The sequence below is a fragment of the Canis aureus genome, chromosome 10 (assembly GCF_053574225.1).
Source record: "Canis aureus isolate CA01 chromosome 10, VMU_Caureus_v.1.0, whole genome shotgun sequence".
Lineage (NCBI taxonomy): Eukaryota > Metazoa > Chordata > Mammalia > Carnivora > Canidae > Canis > Canis aureus.
Window position 1 is genome coordinate 75,618,171 of NC_135620.1, and position 14,989 is coordinate 75,633,159.

General features: G+C 37.5%; 1 protein-coding gene across 1 annotated transcript in view; it reads right to left on the reverse strand.

Annotated features, from left to right (window-relative positions):
- The window catches only part of MEGF9 (multiple EGF like domains 9), a 79,030-nt gene that overhangs the window by 16,664 nt on the left and 47,377 nt on the right, over positions 1-14,989 (reverse strand). The gene's annotated exons all lie outside the window — the stretch shown is intronic.

The window sequence follows — 14,989 nt, forward strand, 5'->3', positions numbered from 1 at the left end:
AAAGTTTTGTTGCTTCACATCCCATCATAGATGATCTTAATGTGGAAATAGTTTCAACTAGATTCTAATCACTAAAATCATTTTGAGTTTTTTTAAATTAGGAGTTGAATAACTTCATGACTATATACATTCAATTGACATACTAACATGAATCATTTGTGACAATTTAATCCGTTGCATTTAGGTGGTTTAAAATGATTAATAAAGGAGCCATGGAGAACATAAGTCCCCAGTGCTTAGAAATCTTTGTTTACTGAGCAGTGGGGCATAGAACTAACAGCACTGCTACAGCTCATTCCTGGATTGTTCCACAGTTCCATCAGCACCCACTCTACCCAGCATGGAGAAAAGAAGAAACTCCTAGTCTTCACCCAACCTAGCTTCTGGCTGAAGAATATGAAGGCCGAGATTTTTTTTTCAAGATTTTATTTATTTGAGAGCGAGAGAGAGCGCAAGCAAGTGAGCACGAGTGCAGAAGCAGGGAGGGGGCAGAGGGAGAGGCCCCTGTTGAGCCTGAGGTGGGGGCTCTAGCCCAGGACCCCAGGAATACAACCCCAGCTGAAAGCAGAGCCATCCAGGTCCCCAAAAACCAAGATCTTAATGAATGTGTCAATTAATATCCATTTACATGCTGAAAATGACATACTTTTCTACTTTAGGTTTGGCTATATTAAAATCCTATTTCTGGCAATTAAACTGGAATTCACAGTTAAGTAAATATGATTGTAAGGGGGACCTCTATTGCTTTCTGGATTAAATCAATATAAAATTCTAGATTGTCAACCCAAAATGAAATCTAAAATCTAATGTAAGAAAAATAAGGGTGCCTGGCTGGCTCCGTCAGTAGAGTGTGTGATCTCAGGGTTGTAGGTTCGAGTCCATGTTGAGTATAGAGATTACTTAAAAATAAAATCTTTAAAAAGAAAGAAACAGAGAAAAATTTAACAATGTGACTCTTCTTTATATGTTCATTCTGAACCTGAAATTTTTAGACTTTATCTGAGCATTTCTCGGCACCAGCATATTGGATGGGAGACGATTTAAGGTAAAACTGCTTTTCAATATAATATTTTTAGAGATTTAGCTCCTGATAATGAGCCCTCATGGGATTGTTAATTTCAGTTCAAGAACCCAAGCTCAAATTATTAATACTTACAGAGTTCTTACACATAGCAGTTAAAGTAATCCCCTACTAATTCCCTTATTCCCATTTCTATATTAAAAACACAAGTTCCAAATTTGAGAGTTACTGGACTTTTCAACTGAACTCTGCAGAACAGAAATAAAGCAACTTTCAACCATGTGCATTCTACTTGGTAGTATACAAACCTAAGGGTTTTTTTTTTTTTAATTTAAGATTTGCCTTTATTTTTTATGAGCATCCCCTGGGGTAAATAATGAGGCTTTCATCCTCCATCCCTAAAAACTCTTTTGAGCAGCTAGAGTCAAAGTTTACTTTTTCTCCCACTTACAGTTCTCTGTGCTATCCCAGGCTATGCCAAAAAGGAGTAGAAAAGTAGAAAAACAGTTCTACATGGAATATTTTTAGGGCTTTACTCAAATAAAACCAGTCCAGAAGGGAAAGGAAGCCAGGCTTATGTAAATAATATATACTTTACATATTTCAAAGTCTTGTATCCTGAGATACAAGTTCTATGTATTCATAGAACTCTCTATTCCTATCTTAAAGTTGTCTAGTGTATTAGGTTATGCAGTTGCTTGATTAACAAGTAGTTTTAGAAAAAATGTAAAACAGAGGCATCTGAAAGCAGGAGTGCTGCTGCAGACGACAATGATAAAAATAATGAGCCATCACTGATTGAGGGCCTATGTCATATAGGCCTAGAATATAGATATGTTCTCTAATCCTCAGAATAAACCCTACTAGGTAAAGTCCTGATCCTTGTTTTACTATTGAGGGAAATCAGAGAGGCTAGTTATTGTCCACACCTAGTAAGTCAGGCTGATTTATACAAAGCAAGACTTTTCCTGCTGTATCATGGTACCTACCACTCCCTAAGTCTGAATCTAAATTTGCACAAGAAATTTGCACACCAAACAACTTGATACCTACTTGGGTATCGAGCTTCATTCTGTAGATTCCAATCACCACAATTCACCATTTAGTTAGGTTTTTCACCCCAGTAAGCTGTTTCTGCCTTGCCCAAAATAAACTCCACCTAAGAAAAGTGCTCTCTTTTCTTACTGCCAGTAAATTTCAGGTCTTCCTTAACAAAAGCTAAGAGTTCTCATTGCTTGAAGAGAAACTGCAGCCTAGCAAGTCCGAGGTTCCTAGAGATGCAAGCCCAAACATTGTGATGCTTTTTAAAGCTTAGTTACAATTTGTACTGATCATAGTGAAGAAGATGAGCCTTGATTTTAAAATGCAACAGAAATACACATTACCAAGTGTGTCTCTTAAGTAATTTCCCCCCCAAAAAAAGAAAAGAAAGAAAAAGAAAAAGAAAAAGAAAAAGAAAAAGAAAAAGAAAAAGAAAAAGAAAAAGAAAAAGAAAAGAAACCCAACACACATGTGTTTACACAAGACCATCCCAAGGTACTCAAAGATCTAGCAAAGTAAATCTGTATTCATCAAATATGAAGTTCAAGAATATGTTATTACTCAACAAGAAGGAACGAGTCAATCCAAGTCTCACTATTTATAAAGGATATAACTGCCTTCCAAAGAACTGATAACATTTTATTAGCTGACTTCCAAGGCTTTTAAAATATTAATCAAAATATGCTTGCTCCTCATTTCTCTATAGACAAATTATTCGGTAAACAGAAGAATAAATAGTCACTTTAAATGACAGTGTTTGCTGAACTCACCAACCTATAAGAAAATGATATTATCTTGGAATACCTAATCACTTCATAATATCCCATAATCATAGTAAGTGTTCTCAAAGTACTTGCTATCCCTGTAAGTGGACTTTCCCTTCATAATTCTGCTCTGAATATTCAAAAGACTGATTTAAGCAGGCATCTTTCTCCCTGGAGAATATGTTCCTTAGTTGTTGATGTTAAAAAAAAAACAACAAAAACACAACAAAGAAAACCCCATGAGTGGCTTTATGAATCCTGATAAAGTGATTGACTAGTCTAGATACCGTGCTTCACTTTTCCTGGGTAGATTTCAAAACAAGAAAGGAGGTGCTTTCTCTCTCTCTCTCTCTTTTTTAAATATAGAAGAGAGTGGGAAAGTCTGTTGTGAGACTGCGCTGGTAGTGCTTTCCATGTTACTCATGGCCCAGCGCCAATTTCTGCATGTATAAGAATTAAATCACTCAGCAAATATAAAGCTCTCCCTGTGTGACTTCTTTTACAAAATAAAGTCTCTACAACACCCCCTTTCATAGTCTCCCCTCTGTTAAAGACTATTGAATGCTTTTTGAAGCAAAGGTCAACGATATAAATGCAATGAAATCAAAGAAGGGGTGGGGGTGGTGGGGTGGTGGGGAAAGTCCTGTTAACAGACCACTCATGCTTATCCATAGATTTGAAATGAAAGAACCCATAGCTTTGTATCTGGAAAATAATGGCATAGAACTAGATTTTGAACAGAAGTCAGAAATCTATACTACTGAGTTAAACTAACAAGGAATTTAAGATAGAAATTGCTCATCTGGTGTCACTTTTTATAGACATGAGTTAGCTACTAGTAAAGTACTAATATAGTGTGGAGAATCATATCAGAAAGAAGAATACAGAGTTATTTATAAAGGAAGCACAAGCATTGTGCAACTAAGCCATACTAAGTATATACTATACATTTTTTAATTTTCCCAAATAGGATTCTCAGATTTTCTTAGGGTGTCAAGTGCTTATAGAATTTATCACACTCATAAGTGTGTAAGCCACTATTACACGGTTTGAACACTTAAAAATAATCCTTAAAGGGCACTTGGCTGGCTCGGTCAGAAGAGCATGCGACTCTTGATCCTGGGGTCATGAGTTCAAGCCCCATGTTGGATGTAGAGATTACTTAGCTAAATAAAACTTTTAAAAAAACTCTCTCTTAAAACATGAATAATATATTTTCTGACATGAATTCATTAATTTTTCAAAAGGGAATTCAGTAGCATATCACATTTCAAGATTTGGTACGTATTTGTGTCGTGCAAGTACTAACCAAAATGTCTTCTTAAAGGTTCTGTTCTGTTTAAGATGAGTAGATGGAGCATCTCCAGAATTTCCATTATTTTATAACAGTATTGACTAGGGTGGGAAGGCTGGAACACAGGGAGGAAGGTATCAGGGTCTATGGAAAATTCATAGCCTATGGAGACGGAGAGCTTGGTTCATGTTCCAGCTCTGCTAGTAACGAGCTGGGACCACGGGCTTATTCTGTCTTAGACTCAGTATTCTCATTTGTAAAATGAAGACGATTATACCAAACTTTGTAGGGTTATTGTGAGAATTAAAGATGACATACCCAGGGTACTCAGCATAGCATCCGGCATGTATTCAATACTCAAGAATAAAATAATTATGAAGATGATGACAGTAATCCTAGATCCTGAATTTTTTCTGAAAATTATAGGAAAATGGTCTGGGCTCTCTAACAGACAAAGGCAGACGAGGCTGTTACTTACTTTCAAAATTCTGTTAACAAACCTAGAAAAATTGCAATAATTTATGGGGTAATTGTTAGTTTGGAGCAAAAAGGTGGCTAGGAAAAGAGAGTACATTATGAAAACCTGGTAGAAATGATTTGGGGAAAGAAAATTCTAAAATTGAGAAGGGAGGGGTGCCTGGGTGGCTCAGTCGGTTAAGGCATCTGATTTTGGCTGGGGTCATGATCCCTGTGTTGGGTGCCCTGCTCAGTGGGGACTCTGCTGGTACCCCCTCCCTTTGCCCTTCCCCCCACTCATGCTCCTGAGGGCGCGCGCTCTCTCTCTCTCTCTCTCAAATGAATGAATAAAATCTTTTTAAAATTTTTTTTAAAATAATAAAATCAAGAGGGAAAAGGATTTCAAAAGCCTATATAAGGTGGGACCTGAACCAATGAGATCTGATGTGTTTTTGTACAAACTAGCTAATTGATTAAATTTTTTAAAGATTTTATTTATTCATTCACTAGAGACACAGAGAGAGACACAGGCAGAGGGATAAGCAGGCTCCCTGCAGGGAGCCCGATGTGGGACTCGATCCCAAGACCCTGGGGTCACGCCATCAGCCCGAAGGCAGATGCTCAACCGCTGAGCCACCCGGGTGTCCCTAATGACGTAATTTTTTCTAAATTGTCAAATGTCTTAGTATGTTTTATGTTATCAAAAACATTGTTTTCTTCCTAAGAGTTGTAAGTGACATGTGCATGGCATATCCTTAGATACTGTTATCAACATGAACTTAAGAAGTCATAGAGTAACTAAAAAGATACAGTTCTAATTAGAGGAAACTCATTTATTTATGGTTATTCAGAAGCCTTGCTTTTTCCTCCTTCTTCCTCACACAGTTCACATATTGGCACTCTGACATGGAAAGAACAAGAAACAGAAAAAATGGATAATTAGAGGTATCAGTTTTCTTCTTCTATCTTTTAATAGCAAAAAACAATTTAGTGTAGGGGCGCCTGGGTGGCTCAGTCGGTTAAGCCTCTGCCTTCTGCTCAGGTCATGATCGCAGGGTCCTGGGATCCAGCCCCCAAGACCCCCCTGCTCAGTGGGGGGCCTACTTCTCTCCCTCTCCCTCTGCTGCTATTTCCCTCTCTCTCTCTCAAATAAATGAAAATCTTCTTAAAAAATAAAAACAATTTAGTGCAGAAACAGAACTACTAGTTAAAACACTATGAAATTAACAGAAAATTTCTGATTATAAGTTCTCTCAATAGAGTAAAAATAATATTAAGAGGAAGCTGGAAAAAGGTTTTCTAACTAGAAAAAAAGTTTTACATGGGAAAACAAAGAAAATGAAAAGTTGTTTGCAATACTTCATGTTTGTGTCATGGCTGTGAAAGGTAATAAAAATAGTTTCTCCTTTTGGTTATGAAAGAAACTCAATAATTAGACATTTTGGCAAAAGATCATCTGCATTAAGCATTCCTCTGTCTTTCTACCATGGAAAAAGACCATTATGCAATGAGCAAAGCTCCTTTGCTGGAGGAAAAAAAAAAAGATAGCTTTATTGTTGAAAACATTGGGCTATTATACTAAGCATTCCTTGTATTTTTGCGGACAAATAGTCTAAAATATTCTTAGAGAAAATCCATATTCAGACAGAAATTCTTAACACTCAGAAAGGGTATTGCCTAAGTGCAAAAATATTCTCTGATAGCCGATCTTACCAAAATCAAATTTAAAAGCTAATTTGAAAAGTCAGAAATAAAACTTAATGGCAAAAAAAAAGTGTCATGTTTCCAGAGCCATAACTTGAGAAGGTTTAACTCAATTCAATTAGGAAAATTATTTCTTATTTCCTTCACTTTTTGTAATGGAATAAATACAGCTCTAGGAATACTCAAACCCACACAATTACTCCATTATTTGATAGAGATTTCTTCTTTTTAAAAGTCATTTTGAAGAGAGAAAAAAGAAAAAGCATCATCTTCCTGAAAAGACGATGCTTCTCAAATACATTAACACTGTATTCTTTTGTAACCATTTGTAAAAGGTTTGCTTCATGAAAGGGTAATTTTTAAAAATTCTTTTTTAATTGGAGTTCCAGTTAGTTACCATACAGTGTAATATTAGTTTCAGGTACAGAATTTAGTGATTCAACACTTCATACAACACCCCGTGCTCCTCACAAGTGCCCTCCTTACTACTCATCGCCCGTTCCACTCCCTCCCCTCCGGCAACCATCAGTTTGTTCTCTATAGTTAAGAGTCTGAGTCTTGGTTTGCCTCTCTCTTTTTTTCTCCCTTGGCTCATTTGTTTTGTTTCTTAAATTCCACACATGAGTGAAATCATATGGTATTTGTCTTTCTCCGACGGACTCACCTCACTTAGCATTATACTCTAGCTCCATCTATGTCGTTACAAATGGCAAGATTTCATTCTTTATGATGGCTGAGCAATATCCCATACATTGTGTGTGTGTGTAAATGTGTGTACACCACACACATCTCCTTTATCCATTCTCAATCAATGGATACTTGGGCTGTTTCCATAATTTGGCTGTTGTGGATAATGCTGCTGCAAACATCAGGATGCATGCATCCCTTTGAATTAGTATTTTTGTATTCTCTGGGTAAATACCAAAGTAATTACTGGAGTATAAGGTAGTTCTATTTTTAATTTTTTTGAGGGAACTCCATATTGTTTTCCAGAGTGGCTACTCTAGTGCACATTCTTTCTCCACATCCTTGCCAATACGTTATTTCTTGTGTTGTTGATTTTAGCCATTCTGACAGGTAAGAGGTGATAACTTATTGTAGTTTTGATGTGTACTTCCCTAATGATGAGTGATGTTGAGCATCTTTTCATGTGTCTGGTGGCCATCTGTATGTCTTCCTTGGAAAAAGGTCTATTCATGCCTTCTGCCCATTCTTAAATTGGATTTGTCTTTTGGGTGTTGAGTTTTATACATTCTTTATATATTTTGGATACTAACCTGAAAGGGCAATCATTAGTACTTGGTCTGTGTACATGCCGTGTTCCAAAAATTAACTTAACTTGTAGTACCTAGAGTTTAGGATTCATTTTCTCACAGAAATGACAGCATAAATGGTGCCTTGGTTTCCAGATGAGTAAACAAAAACCTGTTTAATTCAAAATAGTGATACTAACAGTGCCAAGGACCAAGTCTTTATACACAAGTCCTAAGCTTTTGATTTCTAAACCTTGTAGGGAATGAAGTAGTCAGGGGGCAATGCTAAAATTACTGAGTCCCAACTGTGAGATTATAGAGTGCATGGCACAAGGTTTATATATGCATGAGTTATGTTCATTCTTACCAGAATTCTATGACACCCGTAAGTATCAACTGTGCCACTATCTAGCTGTTTGTTGAACAAATTAAGTTCCCACATCTGAAAGATAAGAATCTCTTATCAAATGATTGTGAAAACTAGTTAAAACTATATATTTAAGTGCCAAATATTAGTAGCTCTCTATATGGTCAAATTGGGGATAGTCAACATCTCCAAGCAATGGAGCTTCCATGACATGAGCTGACTCCATTTTCAAGGTCACACACCTAGAGGGAGATCAGAATTAGAACCCAGGTTTTCTGCCAACTAATACCTGTTCTTTTTCTCTCTCTCTCCTCTATGTTATAGATTAACTCTGTGTACTTAATGAAAGACAGAAGAAAAGTCTGTTTTGTTTAACCCCAATTTTCTATTATGACCTTGCTAAAAAAGCCTCTTTAGCTTAAAAAATCCTCACATAAACAAAGAACAGAGACTGGAATGCCTCAGATAAGCCTACTTGTTATTACTTCTGGTTTTCTTCTGCATATAAGCTGACCTTAGATTTTTCGGGGCAACATACTGTTCACTAGATCAGTGGTTCGGATTGCTAGGCCTTATCTCAGAATTTCTGATTCAGTTGGTCTGGGATTGGGCACAAGAATTTGCATTTCTAACCAATTCTTAGGTTATGCTGATATTGGTCTGGGGGTGGGTCTTGAAGAATCACTGTACTAGATTAACTGTAAAAAATGTCACTATACTGACTTCACTCTACTTTTCATGTTCCTAGACCTGACTGGTAAAGTTACTTCATACCCAACTCTGAGCTTAGTGTTTACCCCTTAATTTGGTATCAATTCTGACCTAAGAAGAGGGCACGCAAAGCAATCACCCTTAGTGAACTGTCATTAAGTTTCATTCGCTACTAGTTTCTTTTTTGTTTTTTGTTTTTTTTAACCTTAGTCCCCCGTATTCTCAATGGCTGGATTACAACTATTGTCCCTAATTTCTTGATGCCTCCCTCCTGGTCCTAGTGGTCCTGCATCCCCAATTTCCACCCCAATGAGTAGGTTCATAACACTTGCTTTCAGATCTCCCATATGTCAAATATCTGCCATTTAAGCCCCAGAAAGTCAAGTAGACTCAACTTTGATATTTATAATGTCCTAATTCCTGCCTTTCAAATGATTCTCTATGGATGCTCTCAATACTTCATGCTGCCTTTTTCTATACAATACTTAACTTCTTTGTACCCCAGATCTGACTTCTAGATCTATGTCTCCATGGGCCACTCCTTATGTCGATGAATCATGCTCACCCATACCCAGACCTATACTTGCACTGAGACTCACACTGCCATATCTTATCTTGCCCATTCTATTTTAGGGTACAGTGGGGAGAGCCTTGGAGTCAGAGAGACCCGGGCTCAAATATAAGCTCTGCCACTTATTAATTACACTATATTGCTAAGTAACTCAGCTTCTAAGAGCAAGATAGCCAAGTTGCTCTGAGAAGTCAGAGGTTGTATGTGTAAAACATCAAGAATAGAGGTTTAGGGCAGCCCGGGTGGCTCAGCAGTTTAGCACTGCCTTCAGTCCAGGGCGTGATCCTGGAGACCCAGGATCGAGTCCCACGTCGGGCTCCCTGCATGGAGCCTGCTTCTCCCTCTGCCTGGGTCTCTGCCTCTCTGTGTGTGTGTGTCTCATGAGTAAATAAATAAAATCTTAAAAAAAAAAAAACACATGGACTATATCATACCACAGAATTCATTTAATATGTAAAAACCCATAATAATGGAATTGACAATTTTTTAATTAACCCTATATACTTCGAATATCAAAATAATCATGGCTAAAGCTCTTATAGCCTTTTTATAGGAAATCTAGAGAAACTTCAAGATCTCTCTCTGGGATTGCAAATTTAGATATTTTGAGTGGAAGTCAAATCCAAGGAGAAAAAAAGATGAATAGTCCCATATTTCCTCTACCCTCTAGAAACATATTTCTAGCTATAAAAAAAAAAAAACCCTCTGAGATGGAACAAGTCATGCTGATTTAATTTTCTTTCAGGGGACACAGGGGAAGACAAAGCCTTCTCTGTGGGAACAAGCATCCTTCTATTTCAGCCTAAGTCTTCTAGCATAAGGTTTAGAAGCTCTTCTTTTAAAACTTTAGAGAAAAAATATATTTAAAACATTAAAACGGGCTATGAATTTGATTATATATTCTAACCTCAATGTCATACATCTAAAGTGGCAGATCTTCATGCAAGCAAAGTTAATTTCCTTACTCTGATTCCTCTTCTGGACCTAAGGTTAAGAATTATCACTACGACCAACTAACTATGCCTTTATCACAAGACAATTATACTATCCGATTCCTTTGACTGCTCTAAATAACAATTCTATTAACTTTTTACTTGTATATAATATTAGATTATTTTTTTAAAAAGTGTAAAGATGGTACAGAGGGTTCTTGTTATACTATTTACCCAACTTCCCCTAAGGTTAATTTCTTATATAACCATGGTATATTCATCAAAACTGAAAATTAATGTTGCTATAATACTGTTAACTGTACTCTAACATTATCAGTTTCCCTAATTTTTATATTAATGTCCCTTTTCTGTGCCAGGAACCAATGTGAGCTATCACCTTATATTTGTTTACTGGTCATGTCTCTTCAGCCTCCTCCAATCTGACAGTTTCTTGGTTTTTCCTTGTCTTTTATAACCTTGAAGCTTTTGAAGAGTACTGGTTATTTTCTAAAATGTTCTTCAATTTGGGTTTGTCTGATGTCTTGTCATAATTTGACTGAGATTATGAATTTTAGTGAAGACTATCACAGAGGTAACACGCCTTTCTCATTCACTGCATCATATTAGGGGGTACATGACTTCTTGCTGATGGATGTTATCTTGGGCACTCAAATGACAAGCTTCCGTGCTAGGAATCTATACGGTAGCTAAACTTAGGATGGTTATCAGGCTTATTTATAAAACAAGCAGAGGTTCAGCCACTCAATAAACTCTCAAATAATAAAAGAAAGGAAGTATAGTCAGAGGGGTATTGGTTTGAGCCTATTTCTGCCACTACTAGTTGTCTATTTTGGAGCAAATTACTCAAGTCTGTTTCTTCTTCTGTAAAATGAGACTCCTAGCACTTCAGTCAGTTGTTATTTTATCCTTACAAGTTAGCACATATAAAGCACTTAGCCGGGCACAGAGCAAACATTCAATAAATGTTAACGCTGTTCATTCCGGGGTTCATGGTGGTAGTAATAATGTTACTATTATTTGCCAACCTGTGAGGTATTTTCATCTGAGAAAGAAGTCAATTTTTAGAACAGAAAAACACGATGTGTTTACAAGATTTTTACACTTCTTATGTGTAGTGAAATCTCCTATCCAAGAGATGCTTAACTGGAGATTAAATTGTGGTTTCTTTCTTCTTCAGCAAGAGAAGTTTCCAATTGCTTTGCCCTTTGGACAGGGGCAGAAAATAATCTTGAAGCAGATTCTCCCGGCTGGGCGAAGAATCTCTTGTTTAGGCTTCTCTTAGTTGTGTTAAGTACGGAGTGAATAGGCCCCACTGTCCTAAGAGAAAGGCGTAGCAAGAACTTTTTTAAAGATTTGTATTTATTTATTTATTTGAGAGAGAGGGCATGAGCAAGGGGAGCAGCAGAGGAGAGGGGAAGTAGGCTCCCCACTGAGCAGGGAGCCCAATGCAGGACAAGAGATCATGCCCTGAGCCAAAGGCAGATGCTTAAGCAGACTGAGCCACTCAGGCATCCCTAGCAACAACTTTTTTTTATCGGGGAAAGAGGGGGATTTGGGGTTAAGTGAAACATTCTACAAAATGTCCTCAACTGGAACTCTTGGAGCCGGCCTGCACACTAGGACACAGCTGCATGTATAAACTGAAGGAGCTGATTGTTAAGACCTAGAACTCTGGAACCCTAATTAAGAGCATCCTTGAAAGAACTTGGCACTGAGGAGTGGGTTCATCCTCCCTCAAAGAATCACTGCTGCCTCTTCAAGGATCTGGACCAGTGAAAGCATCACTATGGTAGTGAGCAAGCCTCATCGGTCAGGCTGTTCAACCTGGCCATGCCCTACAGGAGTGAGAGACAGTAACGGCAGTGAACTGTTCAGAATCATGTTCCCTTGACACTCAGCATCAGAGGACTAACTTCTAGTGTCACTGGAAAATGAGTAATTAATTGTTGGAGAATGGGTTGCCTCAAAGGGAAACAGGTTGCTATTGAGGCATGAGTGCTAGGGTAAGTAACTGGAAAAATAAAAGAGGTTTATGCCTATATCTGAACCTTGTTTGTGGAAAAGTCTGTCATTTATATAACCATTCAACTTCCCCCATATCTATTATATTCGCTACCCCCACAGGCCTCTCTACAAAGATTAATAGTTTTTTAAAGTCTCAAAAGGTAAAGGGCCCTTGGATTTATTTTTGGCAACACAGAAAGAACATGCATGTGGGGACCCTGCTTGACACTCAGCAGCAAGGCTCAGCGGGGAATCTAAATTCCATGCAATGCAGCGGGTGGCAGCAACCACTGAAGCATGTAGGGAAGCAGATTCGGTCTCTGCGGCCTGCAACAAAGGCAGAAGGGGAACACAGGCATTGAGTGTGGGCCTGAGAAGAAACCCTGGGACTGAGCGAGTCCTTAAATTCAACAGAGAAATACAAACCACGTTTAGATCTGTGTAGTTGTGCAAAAGTCAGAGCTTGGTAGAGAATTATGCACAGAAACCCTGCTATCACGGGGCATATCACCATTTTCACTATCGTCCACTCTCATTATTCTCTCTGTTGTCCCAAATTATTACCCTAAATTTGGCCCTCACCGGTTATCATTCTGCCTCTAATCCCCCCCCTACTTATATCCATCCATTCTACTACTGCTAGGACGCAGTGCCGATATTATTTCTGCTTAAAGACTGCTTCATGAATAAAAGCCAAATCATTTGTCTGGCCCTGGAGGCCCTCTGTGACCTGACCCCAACAGGACTTGCCAGATTTATCTCTTCTGCCCCCACCTCCCTTCCACCTTACATCCTGTGTAAGCACATCTCTGGGACATTAATCTTGCTCTTTCCTGTTCTATAACATCCTTTCCCACCTTGTTCACTTCTGTAAGCCTAATCCTTTCCTATCTTCGAAACTGAGGTCAAAACCTATTTCTTCAATGAAATCATTTCAATGAGATCTCCCAGATTCTTCATCCCCTTAACATTTTATCTTTATAGTTTATGATGTCAGCGAATTTGTACTTCACATTATAAATATTTATATACATTTTTTTTAGTGTCCTTACCAGACCAGATGCTCCTTTGGGATAAGACCCATTGTCTTATTAATCTTCTATTCCCCACAAGGTCTATTCAAATATCCTGCACATACTTTGTTAACTAAATAAATACCTTGATACCAAATACCACAATTTATATGAACATGATTATTTGTATTATTGGCATATATACAACTACATATTTGGAGGAGTCTCTCAGCAGAAGCAAAATAAATGACCTTTTAATATCATCATTAACAAAAATTTAACTTTAAAATATTTCTTTAAAAACCCCAAACTGGCATAAAAGTGGCTTAATAAAATAAACAAGTAGAAGAACCTGCAACATGGCTTAGGGAAAGGACCATGTTTGATCAACAGCAACTATATCAATTCACTGTGACATGTTAATGTTCTCAAAGGTCACCAATAACTAGAAGAAAGATGTGGGTTTTTTTTTTTTCATTCATTTGACTACAGCTGTTATCTAGTTAATAATTAGAAGACCAGGAGGACAGAGCATGTCCTGTATTGAATGGAGGATTTAAGATTGAAGTGTACTGAAAAACACAGAGCCGTCTAAACATACATTATTTATACTTAATGCACTTGGTGCCTTTTTCTGAATAAGTCCTTGTCTGGCCATTTATTAATGTTCAAATTATAGTCTAATTTATTTTACATGAACTTAACATGATACTTGGTGTAATGTGCTTAAAGTATCTTCTAACACAAACCATAGGTACTGTACGAACATTTATTGAAACAAAGTAATCACACTAGGATAAAGGCTGAGATCAATTACTTGCTTTTGACTAAGATGGCTACCTTTTAAAATTCTACCTTCACAGAAAAACTATAGAAGTAAATAAAAATAATAATTTAAACTAGAGACTGGTACAAATGCAAGAATGATAACTGGGGCATAGAATAAAATTATTTTTAAATAAAGCCAAAGCTATAAGGCTTTGTTTTACTTTCCTAAGAAATAGCATAAGAATATGCTAGAAGATTTCTTGAGTTTGGCACACAATGTGTATGCAACCATCAGACATTTCTATTTGAATATTTCACAATCACTTCAAAATGAACATGTTTGAAACCTAACATCATCATCTCCCTCCAACTTGCTTATTTACCTGTATTCTTTTACTAGTTAATGGACTATCTCCTTACTCCTGTGCCCAAGCCAGAAAGAAACACAGGAGTCATCTCTGTCTCTCCCCCTTACTTCATACATACAAACAACCACTTAGCCCCGTACATTTTATTCTACAAAAACCTCTTATATCGGTTCCCTCTTCTCTTGCACCATTGCCAATGCCCATGCCAGTGTCTCAGGTCAGGCCTTTAACGTGTCTTGAATGGATTGTTGCAATAAGCCTTCTCACCACTGATCTTCCCTGAGCACACTCTCTCCATCTACCAGACTTCTGACAGAGTGATTTTTCTTAAAAGCAAATCCAATATCACTCCTTATTCTGTATTCTCCAATGGATAAAATTTGCATCCCTTCAATGGACAAAATTAGGCCCTTTATAGTCGGGCTCTGTTTATTCTTCATTCATTCATTCTATTCATTCATCAAGGATTTACTGACTCTATTTTGTGCCAGGCACTGTTTTAGGTGTTAGAGATACAACAGTAAACAGAAAAAAGTCTCATCTCTTATCATTGCCCACTCTCCTTCAACCCTTCCTCTCCATCACTAACAGGCATTCTTGCCTTTGAGAAATAATGAGGCACTTGCATTCTACTGAAGATGGCTTGTTCTTTCCTATGAATTTCTACTCATCTTTCGGGTCTCAATTTAGATGCAACTTTG